The sequence below is a fragment of the Balaenoptera acutorostrata genome, chromosome 10 (assembly GCF_949987535.1).
Source record: "Balaenoptera acutorostrata chromosome 10, mBalAcu1.1, whole genome shotgun sequence".
Classification (NCBI taxonomy): Eukaryota; Metazoa; Chordata; class Mammalia; order Artiodactyla; family Balaenopteridae; genus Balaenoptera; species Balaenoptera acutorostrata.
The window spans coordinates 40,149,410-40,168,818 of NC_080073.1; positions in this window are offsets into that span (position 1 = coordinate 40,149,410).

Here is a 19,409-nt window from a genome sequence, read left to right on the forward strand (position 1 = left end):
AGAGATTAACCCACGCACCTATGGTCAACTAATCTATGACAAAGGAGGCAAAGATATACAATGGAGAAAAGACAGTCGCTTCAACTAGTGGTGCTGGGAAAACTGGACAGCTACATGTAAAAGAATGAAATTAGAATACTCCCTAACACCATACACAAAAATAAACTCAAAATGGATTAGAGTCCTAAATATAAGACTGGACACTATAAAACTCTTAGAGGAAAACATAGGAAGAACACTCTTTGACATAAATCACAGCAAGATCTTTTTTGATCCACCTCCTAGAGTAATGGAAATAAAAACAAAAATAAACAAATGGGACCTAATGAAACTTCAAAGCTTTTGCACAGCAAAGGAAACCATAAAAAAAAAAAAAGGAAACCATAAACAAGACGAAAAGACAACCCTCAGAATGGGAGGAAATATTTGCAAACGAATCAATGGACAAAGGATTAATCTCCAAAATATATAAACAGCTCATTCAGCTCAATATTAAAGAAACAAACACCGCAATCCAAAAATGGGCAGAAGACCTAAATAGACATTTCTCCAAAGAAGACATACAGACGGCCACGAAGCACATGAAAAGATGCTCAACATCACTAATTATTAGAGAAATGCAAATCAAAACTACAATGAGGTATCACCTCACTCCTGTTAGAATGGGCATCATCAGAAAATCTACAAACAACAAATGCTGGAGAGGGTGTGGAGAAAAGGGAACCCTCTTGCACTGTTGGTGGGACTGTAAATTGATACAGCCACTATGGAGAACAATGTGGAGGTTCCTTAAAAAACTAAAAATAGAATTACCATATGACCCAGTAATCCCACTACTGGGCATATACCCAGAGAAAACCGTAATTCAAAAAGACACATGCACCTGAATGTTCATTGCAGCACTATTTACAATAGCCAGGTCATGGAAGCAACCTAAACGCCCATCAACAGACGAATGGATAAAGAAGTTGTGGTACATATATACAATGGAATATTACTCAGCCATAAAAAGGAACGAAATTGAGTCATTTGTTGAGAAGTGGATGGATCTAGAGACTGTCATACAGAGTGAAGTAAGTCAGAAAGAGAAAAACAAATATCGTATATTAATGCATGTATGTGGAACCTAGAAAAATGGTACAGATGAGCCGGTTTGCAGGGCAGAAGTTGAGACACAGATGTAGAGAATGGACATATGGACACCAAGGGGGGAAAACTGCGGTGGGGTGGGGATGGTGGTGTGCTGAATTGGGCGATTGGGATTGACATGTATACACTTATGTGTATAAAACTGATGCGTATTAAGAACCTGCAGTATAAACAAACAAACAAACAAACAAACAAAAATGTCGACAAACTTATGGATTGCCCACTCCCAATATTATTATCTTGTTTACATTTTTCTGTCATTATCCACATACATGAATATTCTCCTTGTGCAATTTTCTTACTGAAGTATAGTTGATTTACAATGTTGCGTTAATTTCTGCTGTACAGCAAAGTGATTCAGTTATACCTATATGTATACCATAAATGAATATTCCCTTAAATAATTGTGGTAGATATTTAAATGCCATTCTAGAATCTATTTCATTTTCCTTTAAATAGTTCATATATTTGCAGAAGTTAGCTAATCATTTTTTTTAAATTTAATTAATTAATTTATTTATGGCTGTGTTGGGTCTTCGTTTCTTTGCGAGGGCTTTCTCTCTAGTTGTGGCAAGTGGGGGCCACTCCTCATCGCGGTGTGTGGGCCTCTCACTATCGCAGCCTCTCTTGTTGCGGAGCACAGGCTCCAGACGCGCAGGCTCAGTAATTGTGGCTCACGGGCCCATCTGCTCCATGGCATGTGGGATCCTCCCAGACCAGGGATTGAACCCGTGTCCCCTGCATTGGCAGGCAGATTCTCAACCACTGCGCCACCAGGGAAGCCCAAGCTAATAATTTTTTAAAATTTTATATTGTATTTCATCAAGCTGACTTGTAACGTATTACTTCAACAGAATAGACTTACATTCTGAGTTTATATCACAGAGTTTTCATTCACACAACATGCACATCTGGAAGAGGTGGTGTCCCCAAAATGTCACAATAGACTTTTTGGCAGGCTAATTCACCATAGGCTAATTTGACGCGATGTTAGAGACCTTACCATGATCTGGTAAAATCCACTTTGGGTGACATGATAATCACATCCCACTGTGGGATGAGGTCGCCCTCCTGTCCCCTGGACCATGTGATCACTCTCCATAGCATTCTCAGCTTCAGGGACACCAGCCAGCCAAGTCTCTCTTCTCAGGCCTGAGCTGGAGATCTGGGGGATACACTTCTGGGGAAGCCCCTTCTCTCATTTCTCTTTCAAAACCTTTAAAAATGTTCTCTTCATTCTCCTTCCATTTGAGTATTCTTTGTCATCCTTCTCACATATTATCTTACTTTCTATTTTTCTCATTGTTCTCTTTGTTTAACCCATGTCAATTTTTATTCTCTCATACTACCTTTTCTTAACCATTCTTCTCTTTTCCTACTAAGACCACTGCATTCTTTGTATTTCTTTTCCTGTTTTCTAAAGCCATCCTACTCTTGAAACTTTGTAAATCATTCCACCTTTGCTCTCTGACCTCTATTCTAATTGTCGTAGACTCTGAGGGGTTATATAGCAATTTGGTCAATGTTGCTGTCCTCAGAATCCCCAGGTTCACCCAGCTCTGCCTCCACCCACATGCCTGACCGTGGTGGGGGCTTTTGCCTCTCCTCCCAAAGACCGGCCTCTGGAGGTCAAAATCACCCAATGCATGTCAACTGCCTGAGCAGCACCAGCCAACAGCAAAGGTGGAGGGGTCGCTATATTGTCTTTGCTTGACATTGATTCCTTATTGCTCAGCTCCTGTCCTGTCCCCCCTCCTCTGTCCTTCTCCTGAGCCTGCCCCTCTCTCCGCCCGCATCCTTACCATCCATTGCTTTCTTTCCTTAGGTTGTCCTAGGCTCTGTACTCACTTTGCCCTGTTCCCATTTCCAGCTTTTCCTATGCTTAGAAATTATGGAGTTTCAGTTTAATGCGCCTGTTCTCACTTCTTGTCTCATACGTTAATGTCATCAGGTCTACTTAATGCATCACTGCAGTGCCAGCTGCTGCACATCCCTCTCTTAAAATCTCTTTTCCTTGCCCTGTTTCCCATCCACGTGTGCCTGCTTATCAGTAAACTGGCTGAATTTCCTTACAAAGGCCTCCTCCTCCTCCTGTCTTGTCTTTTTGCCTCCGTGACTTTACACACCCATTTCCTCTCACATTCCTTTTCTGATGCTGTTCTATTATTTTTGTCTCCTCTCGCTTCCCTCACCTTAGCATATTTTCTATCACAAAATTCCTTCCCCCACCTCTATTTCTTTGAATCAACTCTTCCTTCTTCTTATTCATTTACTCCTGTGTTGCTTTTAATCTTAGCTACAGCCGCCTCACTTTGTGTCTCATTTCATTTTAACTGTGAAAAAAATCTCTTCTTCTTGTATTTCCTTTTTTACTCTCTCCTCACACATTTCCATCAAATTCACTTCTTTAGCTCTCTCTCCACTCCTGACGTGCCCTCTTCTACACTTTCCCCTCTTTGGTGCTCTTTTTCTAATATCTGACTTCACACTCTCTCCCTCACTGTGACTCTTCTGCACTGTGCTGGTTCCAGTTATCCCTCCATGATTTCACTTACTGATATAGTAAGAATTTATTGGCTCAAGATAGCAGAATAGAAGGACACGGGGCTTACCTCTTCCCACAAAGACATCAAAAATACATCTACATGTGGAACAATTCTCACAGAATACCTACAGAACACTGGCAGAAGATCTCATACAACCAAAGCTGCAAGAAAGATCACCATGTAACCGGTAGGACAAAAGGGAAAAGGAAAAAGAATTGGGGATGGGACCTGTGCCCCTGGGAGGGAGCTGTGAAAGGGGGAATATTCCCTCTTCACCAGCTGGGAGATCAGCCCGGACAGATAGGGAGCCTCAGAGGCTCAGAGGAGAGTGCAGCAGCTGGATTCCTGCAGGCAGGACAGAGAGACCAGCCCAGAGGTCTTGGCCCCCTCGCTGCACTCCGCAGCCTGAGATGCATGTCTGCTGGAGCGCACGGGCTGGGTGCTGAAACTCAGGCTTCAGGGGACAGACCCAGTGTGAGGACTAGGTCTGGCTGCGTGGAGACAGCCTGAAGGGCCTGGAGAATGGTCTGGGTCACAACTAGGGGTGTGCGCACAACAGAGCCTGGGTCCGCCATAGGAGCCACATTGTCAAAAGCATGCATGAAGGGAGGGGCGAGGCCCACCACAGCAGACTCATTCTGCTCACAGTGGGCACAGCTCTGCCTCTTTGAGCTCTGGGAGCATGCAAGGTGGGTTGTCCACACGCGGAGATGGGGCTGCAATCTGAGCCTATTCCCGGTGGATGCTTGCTTCTGGGGATTTACCCTGGCAGCTTTGTGAGCATAGTGCCCAAGGGACGTCCTTGCCAGCTTTCCCACAGCTGAGGCGGGGCTGAGGGCATGCCAACAAGAGTGTACTTTGTGAGTGTGCACTCTGGGTGACAGGCAACATCTCAGAGCGCACCCCCTGATGGACAGCTCCTGCAGGGGAGTACTCATGGCTCCTTTCCCAATGGGAGTGCTCCAGTCCTGCCTACCTCAAACTACAGTTTAGAACCAGATCTGGGGGCTTCTATGCAACAACTGGGAAGAAAACCCTACCCCCAAGAGGGCTGTGATAACCACAGAGCAAAGAGTTGCCCGCACCCAATATCCTGTGCAAGCTCTGGTCACCACAACAACAATCACACACCCTATCAAGGCGATAACGGCTAGCACACCCTGAAGAAATATATGGCAGGCATCCATACCAAGGACAGCCCTCACATCAAACACATTAGACTCATGCAGGCTACACAGGGACACTCCCACATAAAAACAGCCCTCTAAGACCACAGTAGATAACTATTTCTCCTAAATTCATAGAGTCAGAAATAGAAGTAAGATGAAGCAGCAGAGAAACCACTCCCAATTAAAAGAACAAGAAAAATCCCCTGAAAGAACAATGAAACAGATTCCTCCAGTCTATTAGACCTCAAGTTCAAAAGGGAGGCAATAAAAATGCTGAAGGAATTAAGAAAGGCTATCAATAGAAATGCAGTTCCTATAATAAGGAGGTAAAAACTGTAAAGAGGAGCCAATCAAAATTAGACAACTCAATTGCCTACATGAAAACCAAGCTAAAGGCAATAAACAGCAAACTAAATAATGCAGAAAAATCAATAAGTGTTCTGGAAAAAAGAACAATAGAAATCAATCAGAAGAGCAAAGACAAATTTAAAAAATGAAAGCAATATACAAGACCTATGGGATAATGTAAAATGTGCCAATCATAATTGGGATCCCAGAAGGAGAAGAAAGTGAAAAGGGGATCAAAAGTGGATTTGAAGAAATTATGGCTAAAATCTTCCCAAACCTAAAGAAGGAAAGAGATATCCAGGTACAGGAAGCACAGAGGGTCACAAACAGGATGAACTCAAACAGACCCACACCAAGATATGTTATGATTAAAATGGCAAATTAAAGATAAAGAGAGGATTCTAAAGGCAGCAAGAGAAATACAAAGAGTTAGTTACAAGGAAACCCCCATAGGGCTATCAGCTGATTTCTCTACAGAACCCTTGCAGGCCAGAAGGGAGTGGCAAGATATATTCAAAGTCCTAAAAGGGAAAAACCTGTAACCTACAATACTCTACCCAGCAAGATTATCATTTAGAATAGAAGGAGAGATAAATAATTTCTCAGACAAGCAAAAACTAAAAGAATACAGCAATACTAAACTTATCCTAAAAGAAATATTGAAAGGTCTTCTCTAAATAGAAAAGAAGCAAGAACCGATAGGAAAGGAAAAATCACAAGAGAAAAAGCAAATATATTAAAGGATTGTAGATCACTTAAATAAGCCAGTACCTAAATTTAAAAAAATAAAAGATTATGAAAATGATTATAACTACAATAAACCGCAAAAGGATAAACACAAAGATGTAAAACAATGCATGAAAATCATAAAATGTGGGGGAGGGGAGTAAGAAAATACAGATTTTTTTAGACTGTGTTTGAGCTTATATGACTATCAGTCTAAAGCAAGTACATAAAATAATGAGTTGCTCCTGCACGCTCGGACTGCCAGCAGTGGCGGGTGTGGGCTCCTCGCTCCAGCGCCATCCATTTTCGGGGCTACTTGATTCAGCAGCCGTGTGGACGAAAGGCTCTTGGTGCTCCAGCCAGGCATCAGGGCCGTGCCTCTGAGGTGGGAGAGCCAACTTCAGAACACTGGTCCACAAGAGACCTCCCAGCTCCACGTAATACCAAACGGCAAAAATCTCCCAGAGATCTCCATCTCAACATCAAGACCCAGCTTCACCCAACGACCAGCAAGCTACAGTGCTGGACATCCTATGCCAAACAACTAGCTAGACAGGAACACAACCCCATCCATTGGCAGAGAGGCTGCCTAAAATCATAATAAGGCCACAGACACCACAAAATACACCACCAGACGTGGACGTGCCCACCAGAAAGACAAGATCTAGCCTCATCCACCAGAACTCAGGCACTAGTTCCCTCCACCAGGAAGCCTACACAACCCACTGAACCAACCTTAGCCGCTGGGGACAGATACCAAAAACAACGGGAACTACGAACCTGCAGCCTGTGAAAAGGAGACCCCAAACACAGTAAGATAGGCAAAATGAGACGACAGAAAAACACACAGCAGATGAAGGAGCAGGCTCAAAACACACTGGACTTAACAAATGAAGAGGAAATAGGTAGTCTACCTGAAAAAGAATTCAGAATAATGATAGTAAGGATGATCCAAAATCTTGGAAATAGAATAGACAAAATGCAAGAAACATTTAACAAGGATGTAGAAGAACTAAAGAGGAACCAAGCAATGATGAAAAACACAATAAATGAAATTAAAAATACTCTAGATGGGATCAATAGTAGAATAACTGAGGCAGAAGAAAGGATAAGTGACCTGGAAGATAAAATGGTGGAAATAACTACTACAGAGCAGGATAAAGAAAAAAGAATGAAAAGAACTGAGGACAGTCTCAGGGACCTCTGGGACAACATTAAACGTGCCAACATTCGAATTATAGGGGTACCAGAAGAAGAAGAGAAAAAGAAAGGGACTGAGAAAATTTTTGAAGAGATTATAGTTGAAAACTTCCCTAATATGGGAAAGGAAATAGTTAATCAAGTCCTGGAAGCACAGAGAGTCCCATACAGGATAAACCCAAGGAGGAACACGCCAAGACACATATTAATCAAACTGTCAAAAATTAAATATAAGGAAAACATATTAAAGGCAGCAAGGGAAAAAAAACAAATAACACACAAGGGAATCCCCATAAGGTTAACATCTGATCTCTCAGCAGAAACTCTGCAAGCCAGAAGGGAGTGGCAGGATATACTTAAAGTCATGAAGGAGAAAAACCTACAACCAAGATTACTCTACCCAGCAAGGATCTCATTCAGATTCGATGGAGAAATTAAAACCTTTACAGACAAGCAAAAGCTGAGAGAGTTCAGCACCACCAAACCAGCTTTACAACAAATGCTAAAGGAAATTCTCTAGGCAAGAATCACAAGAGAAGGAAAACACCTACAATAACAAACCCAATACATTTAAGAAAATGGGAATAGGAACATACATATCGATAATTACCTTGAATGTAAATGGATTAAATGCTCCCACCAAAAGACACAGGCTGGCTGAATGGATACAAAAACAAGACCCATACATATGCTGTCTACAAGAGACCCACTTCAGACCTAGGGACACATACAGACTGAAAGTGAGGGGATGGAAAAAGATATTCCATGCAAATGGAAATCAAAAGAAAGCTGGAGTAGCAATTCTCATATCAGACAAAATAGACTTTAAAATAAAGACTATTACAAGAGACAAAGAAGGACACTATATAATGATCAAGGGATCGATCCAAGAGGAAGGTATAACAATTGTAAATATTTATGCACCCAACATAGGAGCACCTCAATACATAAGGCAAATACTAACAGCCATGAAAGGGGAAATTGACAGCAACACAATCATAGTAGGGGACTTTAACACCCCACTTTCACCAATGGACAGATCATCCAAAATGAAAATAAATAAGGAAACACAAGCTTTAAATGATACATTAAACAATATGGACTTAATTGATATTTATAGGACATTCCACCCAAAAACAACAGAATACACATTTTTCTCAAGTGCTCATGGAACATTCTCCAGGATAGATCATATCTTGGGTCACAAATCAAGCCTTGGTAAATTTAAGAAAATTGAAATCGTATCAAGTATCTTTTCCGACCACAACGCTATGAGACTAGATATCAATTACAGGAAAAGATCTGTAAAAAATACAAACACATGGAGGCTACACAATACATTACTTAATAACGAAGTGATTACTGAAGAAATCAAAGGGGAAATCAAAAAATACCTAGAAACAAATGACAATGAAGACACGACGACCCAAAACCTATGGGACACAGCAAAAGCAGTGCTAAGAGGGAAGTTTATAGCAATACAAGCCTACCTCAAGAAACAGGCAACATCTCGAATAAACAACCTAACCTTGCACCTAAAGCAATTAGAGAAAGAAGAACAAAAAAACCCCAAAGTGGGCTTCCCTGGTGGCGCAGTGGTTGAGAATCTGCCTGCTAATGCAGGGGACACGGGTTCGAGCCCTGGTCTGGGAAGATCCCACATGCCACGGAGCAGCTGGGCCCGTGAGCCACAATTGCTGAGCCTGCGCGTCTGGAGCCTGTGCCCCGCGACGGGAGGGGCCGCGATAGAGAAAGGCCCGCGCACCGCGATGAAGAGCGGTCCCCGCACCGCGATGAAGAGTGGCCCCCGCTTGCCGCAACTGGAGAAAGCCCTCGCACGAACCGAAGACCCAACACAGCCAAAAATAAATAAATAAATAAATAAATAAATAAGAAAATCCTTTAAAAAAAAAAAAAAAAAAAAAAAAAAAAAAAAAAAAAAAAAAAAAACCCCAAAGCCAGCAGAAGGAAAGAAATTATAAAGATCAGGTCAGAAATAAATGAAAAAGAAATGAAGGAAACAATAGCAAAAATCAATGAAACTAAAAGCTGGTTCTTTGAGAAGATAAACAAAATTGATAAACCATTAGCCAGACTCATCAAGAGAAAAAGGGAGAAGACTCAGATCAATAGAATTAGAAATGAAAAAGGAGAAGTAACCAATGACACTGCAGAAATACAAAAGATCATGAGAGATTACTACAAGCAACTATATGCCAATAAAATGGACAACCTGGAAGAAATGGACAGATTCTTAGAAATGCACAAACTGCCGAGACTGAACCAGGAAGAAATAGAAAATATGAACAGACCAATCACAAGCACTGAAATTGAAACTGTGATTAAAAACCTTCCAACAAACAAAAGCCCAGGACCAGATGGCTTCACAGGCGAATTCTATCAAACATTTAGAGAAGAGCTAACACCTATCCTTCTCAAACTCTTCCAAAATATTGCAGAGGGAGGAACACTCCCAAACTCATTCTACGAGGCCACCATCACCCTGATACCAAAACCAGACAAAGATGTCACAAAGAAAGAAAACTACAGGCCAATATCACTGATGAACATAGATGCAAAAATCCTCAACAAAATACTAGCAAACAGAATCCAACAGCACATTAAAAGGATCATACACCATGATCAAGTGGGGTTTATCCCAGGAATGCAAGGATTCTTCAATATACGCAAATCAATCAATGTGATACACCATATTAACAAATTGAAGGAGAAAAACCATATGATCATCTCAATAGATGCAGAGAAAGCTTTTGACAAAATTCAACACCCATTTATGATAAAAGCCCTGCAGAAAGTAGGCATAGAGGGAACTTTCCTCAACATAATAAAGGCCATATATGACAAACCCACAGCCAACATTGTCCTCAATGGTGAAAAACTGAAACCATTTCCACTAAGATCAGGAACAAGACAAGGCTGCCCACTCTCACCACTATTATTCAACACAGTTCTGGAAGTCCTAGCCACAGCAATCAGAGAAGACAAAGAAATAAAAGGAATCCAAATCGGAAAAGAAGAAGTAAAGCTGTCACTATTTGCAGATGACATGATACTATACATAGAGAATCCTAAAGATGCTACCAGAAAACTCCTAGAGCTAATCAATGAATTTGGTAAAGTAGCAGAATACAAAATTAATGCACAGAAATCTCTTGCATTTCTATACACTAATGACGAAAAATCTGAAAGTGAAATTAAGAAAACACTCCCATTTACCATTGCAACAAAAAGAATAAAATATCTAGGAATAAACCTACCTAAGGAGACAAAAGACCTGTATGCAGAAAATTATAAGACACTGATGAAAGAAAATAAAGATGATACAAATAGATGGAGAGATATACCATGTTCCTGGATTGGAAGAATCAACATTGTGAAAATGTCTCTACTACCCAAAGCAATCTACAGATTCAATGCAATCCCTATCAAACTACCACTGGCATTTTTCACAGAACTAGAACAAAAAATTTCACAATTTGTATGGAAACACAAAAGACCCCGAATAGCCAAAGCAATCTTGAGAACGAAAAATGGAGCTGGGGGAATCAGGCTCCCTGACTTCAGACTATATTACAAAGCTTCAGTAATCAAGACAGTTTGGTATTGGCACAAAAACAGAAATATAGATCAATGGAACAGGATAGAAAGCCCAGAGATAAACCCACACACATATGGTCAACTTATCTTTGATAAAGGAGGCAAGCATATACAGTGGAGAAAAGACAGCCTCTTCAATAAGTGGTGCTGGGAAAATTGGACAGGAACATGTAAAAGTATGAAATTAGAACACTCCCTGACACCATGCACAAAAATAAACTCAAAATGGATTAAAGACCTAAGTGTAAGGGCAGACACTATCAAACTCTTAGAGGAAAACATAGGCAGAACACTCTATGACATACATCACAGCAAGATTCTTTTTGACCCAGCTCCCAGAGAAATGGAAATAAGAACACAAATAAACAAATGGGACCTAATGAAACTGAAAAGCTTTTGCACAGCAAAGGAAACCATAAACAAGACCAAAAGACAACCCTCAGAATGGGAGAAAATATTTGCAAATGAAGCAACTGACAAAGGATTAATCTCCAAGATTTACAAGCAGCTCATGCAGCTCAATAACAAAAAAACGAACAACCCAATCCAAAAATGGGCAGAAGATCTAAATAGACATTTCTCCAAAGAAGATATACAGATGGCCTACAGACACATGAAAGAATGCTCAACATCATTAATCATTAGAGAAATGCAAATCAAAACTACAATGAGATATCATCTCACACCGGTCAGAATGGCCATCATCAAAAAATCTAGAAACAATAAATGCTGCAGAGGGTGTGGAGGAAAGGGAACACTCTTGCACTGTTGGTGGGAATGTAAATTGATACAGCCACTATGGAGAACAGTATGGAGGTTCCTTAAAAAACTACAAATAGAACTACCATATGACCCAGCAATCCCACTACTGGGCATATACCCTGAGAAAACCATAGGTCAAAAAGAGTCATGTACCAAAATGTTCATTGCAGCTCTATTTACAATAGCCAGGACATGGAAGCAACCTAAATGTCCATCGACAGATGAATGGATAAAGAAGATGTGGCACATATATACAATGGAATATTACTCAGCCATAAAAAGAAATGAAATGGAGGTATTTGTAATGAGGTGGATGGAGTTAGAGTCTGTCATACAGAGTGAAGTAAGTCAGAAAGAGAAAAACAAATACAGTATGCTAACACATATATATGGAATCTAAGGGAAAAAAAAAAAAAAAGGCCATGAAGAACCTAGTGGCAAGACGGGAATAAAGACACAGACCTACTAGAGAATGGACTTGAGGATATGGGGAGGGGGTGGGGTGAGATGTGACAGGGTAAGAGAGTGTCATGGACATATATACACTACCAAATGTAAAATAGATAGCTAGTGGGAAGCAGCCGCATAGCACAGGGAGATCAGCTCGGTGCTTTGTGACCACCTAGAGGGGTGGGATGGGGAGGGTGGGAGGGAGGGAGATGCAAGAGGGAAGAGAAATGGGAACATATTGTATATGTATAACAGATTCACTTTGTTATAAAGCAGATGCTAACACACTATTGTAAGGCAATTATACTTCAATAAAGATGTTTGAAAAAAAAAAAAATAATGAGTTAACATAGTCGAAAACCAGGGTAACCACAAATCAAAAACCTACAGTAGATGCACAAACACGAAAAAGAAGAGAACTCAAGTGTAATACAAAAGAAAACCATCAAATCACAAACGGAAAAAACAAGAAAAAGAAAAGAAGAAATACAAAATCAACTAGAAAACAAGGTTTAAAATGGCAATAAATACATACCTATCAATAATTACCTCAAATCTCAATGGACTAAATGCTCTGATCAAAAAACATAGAGTGGTGGATTGGATAATAAAATAAGAACCTACAATATGCTTCCTACAAGAGACCCACTTTAGGGCAAAGGAGACACGTAGATTGAAAGTGAGGGGATGGAAAAAGATATTTCATGCAAATGGAAATGGCAAAAAACTGGGGGTTGCGATAATCATGCCAGACGAAATAGACTTTAAAACAAAGGCCATAAAAAAAGATAACAAAGGACATTATATAATGATAAAAAAGAAGAGGATATTATACTCATTAACATATATGCACCCAATATAGGAGCACCTAAATTCATAAAACAAAGAGTAACAGACACAAAGGGAGACATTGATGGGAATACAATAATAGTAGGAGACCATAACATCCCACTGACATCAGTGGAGAAATCCTCCAGATAGAAAATCAATAAGGCAAAAGAGGGTTTCCCTGGTGGCGCAGTGGTTGAGAATCTGCCTGCCAATGCAGGGGACACGGGTTCGAGCCCTGGTCTGGGAAGATCCCACATGCCGCGGAGCAACTGGGCCCATGAGCCACAACTACTGAGTCTGCGCGTCTGGAGCCTGTGCTCTGCAACAAGAGAGGCCACGACAGTGAGAGGCCTGAGCACTGCAATGAAGAGTGGCCCCTGCTCGCCGCAACTAGAGAAAGCCCTCGCACAGAAACGAAGACCCAACACGCCAAAAATAAATAAATTTATAAAAAAAAAAAATAAGGCAACAGAGACCCTAAATGACACAATAGAACTGTTAGAGTTAATTGATAGTTTCAGGACAATACATCCAAAAAACTAGAATACACAGTCTCTTCAAGTGCACTAGGACAGACCACCTATTAGGTGACAAAACAAGCCTCAACAAACTTAAGAGGACAGAAATTATTTCAAGCACCTTTTCTAACGACAACAGCATGAAACTAGAAATCAACCACAGAAAGAGAAAGGAGGAAAAAAAAGATTATGAGACTAAACAACATGCTACTAAAAAACCAATGGGTCAACGATGAAACCAGAGGAAATTTAAAAATACCTTGAGACAACTGACAATGAGAACACAACCATACAAAATCTATGGGATGTGGCAAAAGTAGTTCTTAGAGGGGAGTTCATAGCATTATAGGCCTTCCTCATAAAATGAGAAAAACCTTACATAAACAACCTAACCTACCACCTAAAAGAATTAGTAGAAGTAGAACAAACAAAACCTAAAGTCAGCAGAAGGAAGGAAATAGTAAAGATCAGAGAGGAAATAAATAAAATAGACATAAAAAACAATAAAAAATCAATAAAACCAAGAGCTTGTTTTTGGAAAGGATAAAAAAAATTAACAAGCTTCTGTCCAGGCTAACAAAGAAGGAAAGAGAGAGGACTGAAATGAACAAAATTAGAAATGAAAGAGCAGAAATAACAACCAACACCTCAGATACAAAACAAACAAAAAAAATTGTAAGAAAATACTATGAACAGTAATATGCCAACAGATTGGAAAACCTAGAAGAAATGCGCAAGTTTCTAGAAATATACAGCCCACCAAAACTAAATCAAGAAGAAATAGATAGGGGCTTCCCTGGTGGCGCAGTGGTTAAGAATCCGCCTGCCAATGCAGGGGACATGGGTTCGAGCCCTGGTCTGGGAAGATCCCACATGCCATGGAGCAACTAAGCCCATGCACCACAACTACTGAGCCTGTGCACCTAGAGCCCGTGCTCCACAACAAGAGAAGCTGCTGCAATGAGAAGTCTGCACATCGCAACGAAGAGTAGCCCCCACTCTCAGCAACTAGAGAAAACCCGTGTGCAGCAGCGAAGACCCAATGCAGCCAAAAATTAAATAAATGAATGAATAAATAAATTTATTTTAAAAAAAGGAATAGATAATTTGAACAGACCAATTGCTAGAAGTGAAACAGAACCTGTAATTTAAAAAACTCCCTTCAAACAAAAGTCCAGGACTAGATGGCTTCACTGGGAAATCCTATCAAACATACAAAGAAGAACTTATACTGATCTTTAGCAAACTCTTCAAAAAGATTGAAGAGGAGGGAACACAGCAAAAGTCATTCTATTAAGCCACAATCACCCTGATACCAAAACAAGACAAAGATACTATCAAAAAAGAATATTACTGGCCAATATCTTTGATGAATATAGATACAAAAATCCTAAACAAAAATTAGCAAAACAAATCCAACAACACATAAAAATGATCATACACCATGATCAAGTTGAATCCATCCCAGTGTCAACAAACGCAAAACAAAGTGATACACCACATCAACAAAAGAAAAGACAAAAACCACATGATTATCTCAATAGATACAGAAAACGTATTTGATAAAATTCATCCATTCATGATAAAAACTCACCAAAGTGGGTATAGAGGGAACATATCTCAGCATAATAAAAGACATTTAGGACAAACCCACAGCCAACATAATACTCAGTGGTGAAAACCTGAAAGTCTTCTGCCTAAAAGCTGGAACAGGACAAAAATGCTCACTCTAACCACTTCTATTCAACATAGTAGTAGAGCCCCTAGCCTCAGCAATCAGATAAGAAAAAAATAAAAGGTATCCAAATTAAAAGGGAAGAGGTAAAATTGTCATTATATGAAAATGACATGATATTCTATATAGAAAACCCAAAAGACTCCTTGCAAAAACAATTAGAACTGATAAACGAATTCATTAAGGTAGCAGGATACAAGATAAACATACAGAAATCTAATGCATCTTTTTACACTAAAAATAAAATATCAGAAAGAAAAAGTAAAAAAAAATTCCCTTTTAAAATTGCATTCAAAAGTACTTGGGAAAAACTTGATCAAGGAGGTGAAACACTTAGACACTGAGAAGTATAAAACACTGTAAACTGAACATGATTCAAAGGAATGGACAGCTATCCCGTACTCTTCAATTGGAAAATTGAATACTGTTAAAATTTCCATACTACCCAAACCATCTACAGACTTAATTCGATCCCTATCAAATTACCCATAACATTTTTCAGAAACTAGAACAAATAATCCTAAAATTTACATGGAGCCACAAAATGCCCAGAATTTCCAAAGCAATCCTCAGAAAAAAATAGGGAGCTGGAGGAATCAGGGTCCTTGACTTCAACAGTACTACAAAGCTAAAGTAATCAAGAGAGTATAGTACTGCCACAAAAACAGAAATGTACATCAATGGAATAGGATAGAAAGCCCAAAAATAAACTCATGCACGTACGGTCTATGTATCTAGGAAAAGAAGGCAAGAATATACAATGGAGACATGACAGTATCTTCCATAATTTGTGCTGGGAAAACAGACAGCTACACGTAAGACGATGAAATCAGAGTTTCTTTAACACCATACAAAAAAATAAAATAGATTAAAAACCTAGATGTAAGACCAGATACTATAAAACCCTTAGAGGAAAACATATGCAGAACACTTTGAAAGAAATCACAGCAATAAGGTTTTTGATCCATCTCCTAGATTAATAGAAACAACAACAACAAAAAAATCAAATGGGACCGAATTAAATTCAAAACCCACAGAATGGGAGAAAATATTTGAAAATGATTCAAACACAAAGGATTAATATCAAAAATTTACAGATAGCACATACAGCTCAATTAAAAACAAACCAAAAAAACAAGCAAAAAAAACCAAACAGCGACTCAATCAAAAAATGGGCAGAAGGGCTTCCCTGGTGGCACAGTGGTTGAGAATCTGCCTGCCAATGCAGGGGACACGGGTTCGAGCCCTGGTCTGGGAAGATCCCACATGCCGCGGAGCAACTGGGCCCGTGAGCCACAACTACTGAGCCTGAGCGTCTGGAGCCTCTGCTCCGCAACAAGAGAGGCCGCGATAGTGAGAGGCCCGCGCACCGCGATGAAGAGTGGCCCCCACTCGCCGCAACTGGAGAAAGCCCTCACACAAAAACGAAGACCCAACACAGCCAAAAATAAACATAATAAATAAATAATAAATAAAAATTAAAAAAAAAAAAATGGGCAGAAGACTGAAATAGACATTTCTCCAAAAGAGACATAGAGATAGACACAGGCATATGAAACGATGTTCAAATTGCTGTAAGAGACATGCAAAATAAAACAACAATGAGATATCACATAATACTAGAAAGATGGCCATTATCCAAAACTCTACAAACATTAAATGCCGGAGGGGGCATGGGGAACTGGGAACCCTCCTATGCTATTGGTGGGGAAGAAAATTGGTACTGCCACAATAAGGAACATTATGAAGGTTCTTTAAAGAATTAAAAAGAGAGCTACCATATGACCCGGCAGTCCCATTCCTGGGTGTATACCTGGAGAAAACCATCACTCCAAAACACTCATGCCCCCAACGTTTACTGCAACACAATGTAAAATAGCCAAGACACAGGAAACACCAAAATGTCCACCGACAGATGAATTGATAAAGAAGATGTGGTACATGTATACAGTGGAAGATTAATCAGCTGGAAAAAAAATGAAATCATGCCTTTTGCAGCAACATGGAAGGACCTGGACATTATCATACTAAGTGAAGTGAGGCAGAAACAGAAAGAAAAATATCACACAATATCACATAGAGGTGGTATCTAAAAACTGAAATAAAATGAATTAATTTACAAAACAGAAGCAAATTCACAGCCATAGAAAACAAATTATGGTTAAAAAAAGGGAAAGTTGAGGAGGTGAGGAGGTATAAATGGGAGGATAATATTAACATATACACACTAAGATAGGTAAACTAGATATATCAACACAGACCTACTGTATAGCACGGGGACCCCTGTTTGACACTCTGCAATAACCTTGACATATGTGGGAAAAAGATCCACAAAAAAACAGACACATGTATGGGTATAACTGAATCAAGGTGCTGCACACCAAAAACAAACAAAACAGTGGAAATCCTCTATACTCAAATATAAGATAAAAATTCAATTAAAGACAAGAAAAAGAAAAGAAGTGTCTACTATATTCTGGGTAGGCCTCGGTGACCGGAGTGGTGTCACATGCCTGGAGCATGAGCAGTCTTGGGTCCAAAGGCCAAACTGTCGGGGAGCTGGGCAGGATGTGCCAGCAAATAAGACCCTCTTGGACCTGGAGTGCTTGGTCCCCTCTGGATGGGACCACAATCTCCAGATCCAGGCGGGCCCTCCAACAGCTAAACAGAGCCTAGTGCACCCAAAGGACGGTGGACCCTCTGGGCTGCAAGAGGGTCTCCTTGTCTCACATCTCCTGGCGAGGGGTTCCCACCTCCAGCCTCCTTCCTTAGAGTTTCCCCACCGAAAAACGACAGCACCCTCTGCGAGGCGGTTTTCCAGGGATTGGGGTTTGTCTGGAAGGTGAAGGGTAAGGGGAAATATGGCAAGGGACACAAGCACTGGGGTGTTTGTTCTCACACAGCCCACTCTAATTTACACCCGAGGAACAGGACTTTTCCATAGGGCTCCGATTGCCCGAGTTACCAGAGTTGGGCACCAAGAAATGCTGCCGCCTTGTGGCCGTTTCCCATAACAACAACTTGACAGCAGGTGCCTATAGGACACTCAATATTCACAAGGACTGAGCGGCTGTAAATGACACCTGCCCTCAAGAAACATCCTGCGGCACAGATGTAGAGAACAAATGTATGGACACCAAGGGGGGAAAGTGGCGGGGGTGGGGGTGGGGGGTGATGTGATGAACTGGGAGATTGGGATTGACATATATACACTAATATGTATAAAATAGGTAACTAATAAGAACCTGCTGTATAAAAAAATAAAATTCAAATATTCAGAATAAAAATAAAAACACCTAAAAAGAAAGAAAGAAAGAAAGAAAGAAACATCCTGCAGTAGGTAATCAAAAAACAATTCAAAGCAGGGCCAACTTTCTAGAAGCCAATTCCAAGAGGGCAATTTTACTACCACTGTTGAAAACAAAAGCATAGGAAAAGATGCTCAAGATCGCTAATAAGTAGAGAAAGGCAAATCAAAAGTACAACGAGGTATCACCTCGCACCAGTGACAATGGCCTTCATTAAAAGTCTACAAAGAATGATTGCGGGAGAGGGCGTGGAGAAAAGGGATCCTCCAGCGCTGTTGCTGGGAATGGAGACTGGTCGCAGGCACTATGGAGAACAGTGTGGAGGTTGCTTGCCAAATCAAAAAAAGAGCTACCATATGATCTGGCAGTCCCACTCCTAGGCATATACCTGGAGAAAAGAAGTCCTCGAAAACACCCATGCCCGCCAACGTTCAGTGTAGCATATGTACAATAGCCAAAACACGGGAGCCACCAAGATGTCCACCGACAGATGAATGGATACACAGGATGTGGTACATGTATACAACAGAAGATTAATCAGCCATCAAAAAGAATGAAGTTATGCCATTTGCAGCAACATGGATGGAGGCAGACATAATCATACTAATTGAGGTGAGTCCAACACAGAAAGACCAACATCACAGGATATCACTCAGACGTGGTATCTAAAAATTGATAGAAATGAACTAATTTACACAACAGAAACAGACTCAGAGACTTAGAAAACAAACTATGGTTACCAAAGGGGAAAGTTGAGGGGATGAGGAGGGATAAATTGGGAGGCTAAGGTTAACATATACACACTAAGATAGGTAAACTTGATAACCAACAGGGACCTATTGTAGAGCACGGGGAGCCCTTTCAGCATCTGCAATAACCCTTACATGTGTGGGAAATGAATCCGGAAAAATAATAGACACATGTATGTGTATACACGATCAAGTTGCTGCACACCGAAAACAAACACAATACAGGAAATCCTCTATATGCCAATATAAGATAAAAATTCAATTAAAGAATACAACAATGACAACAACAACAAAAAAAAA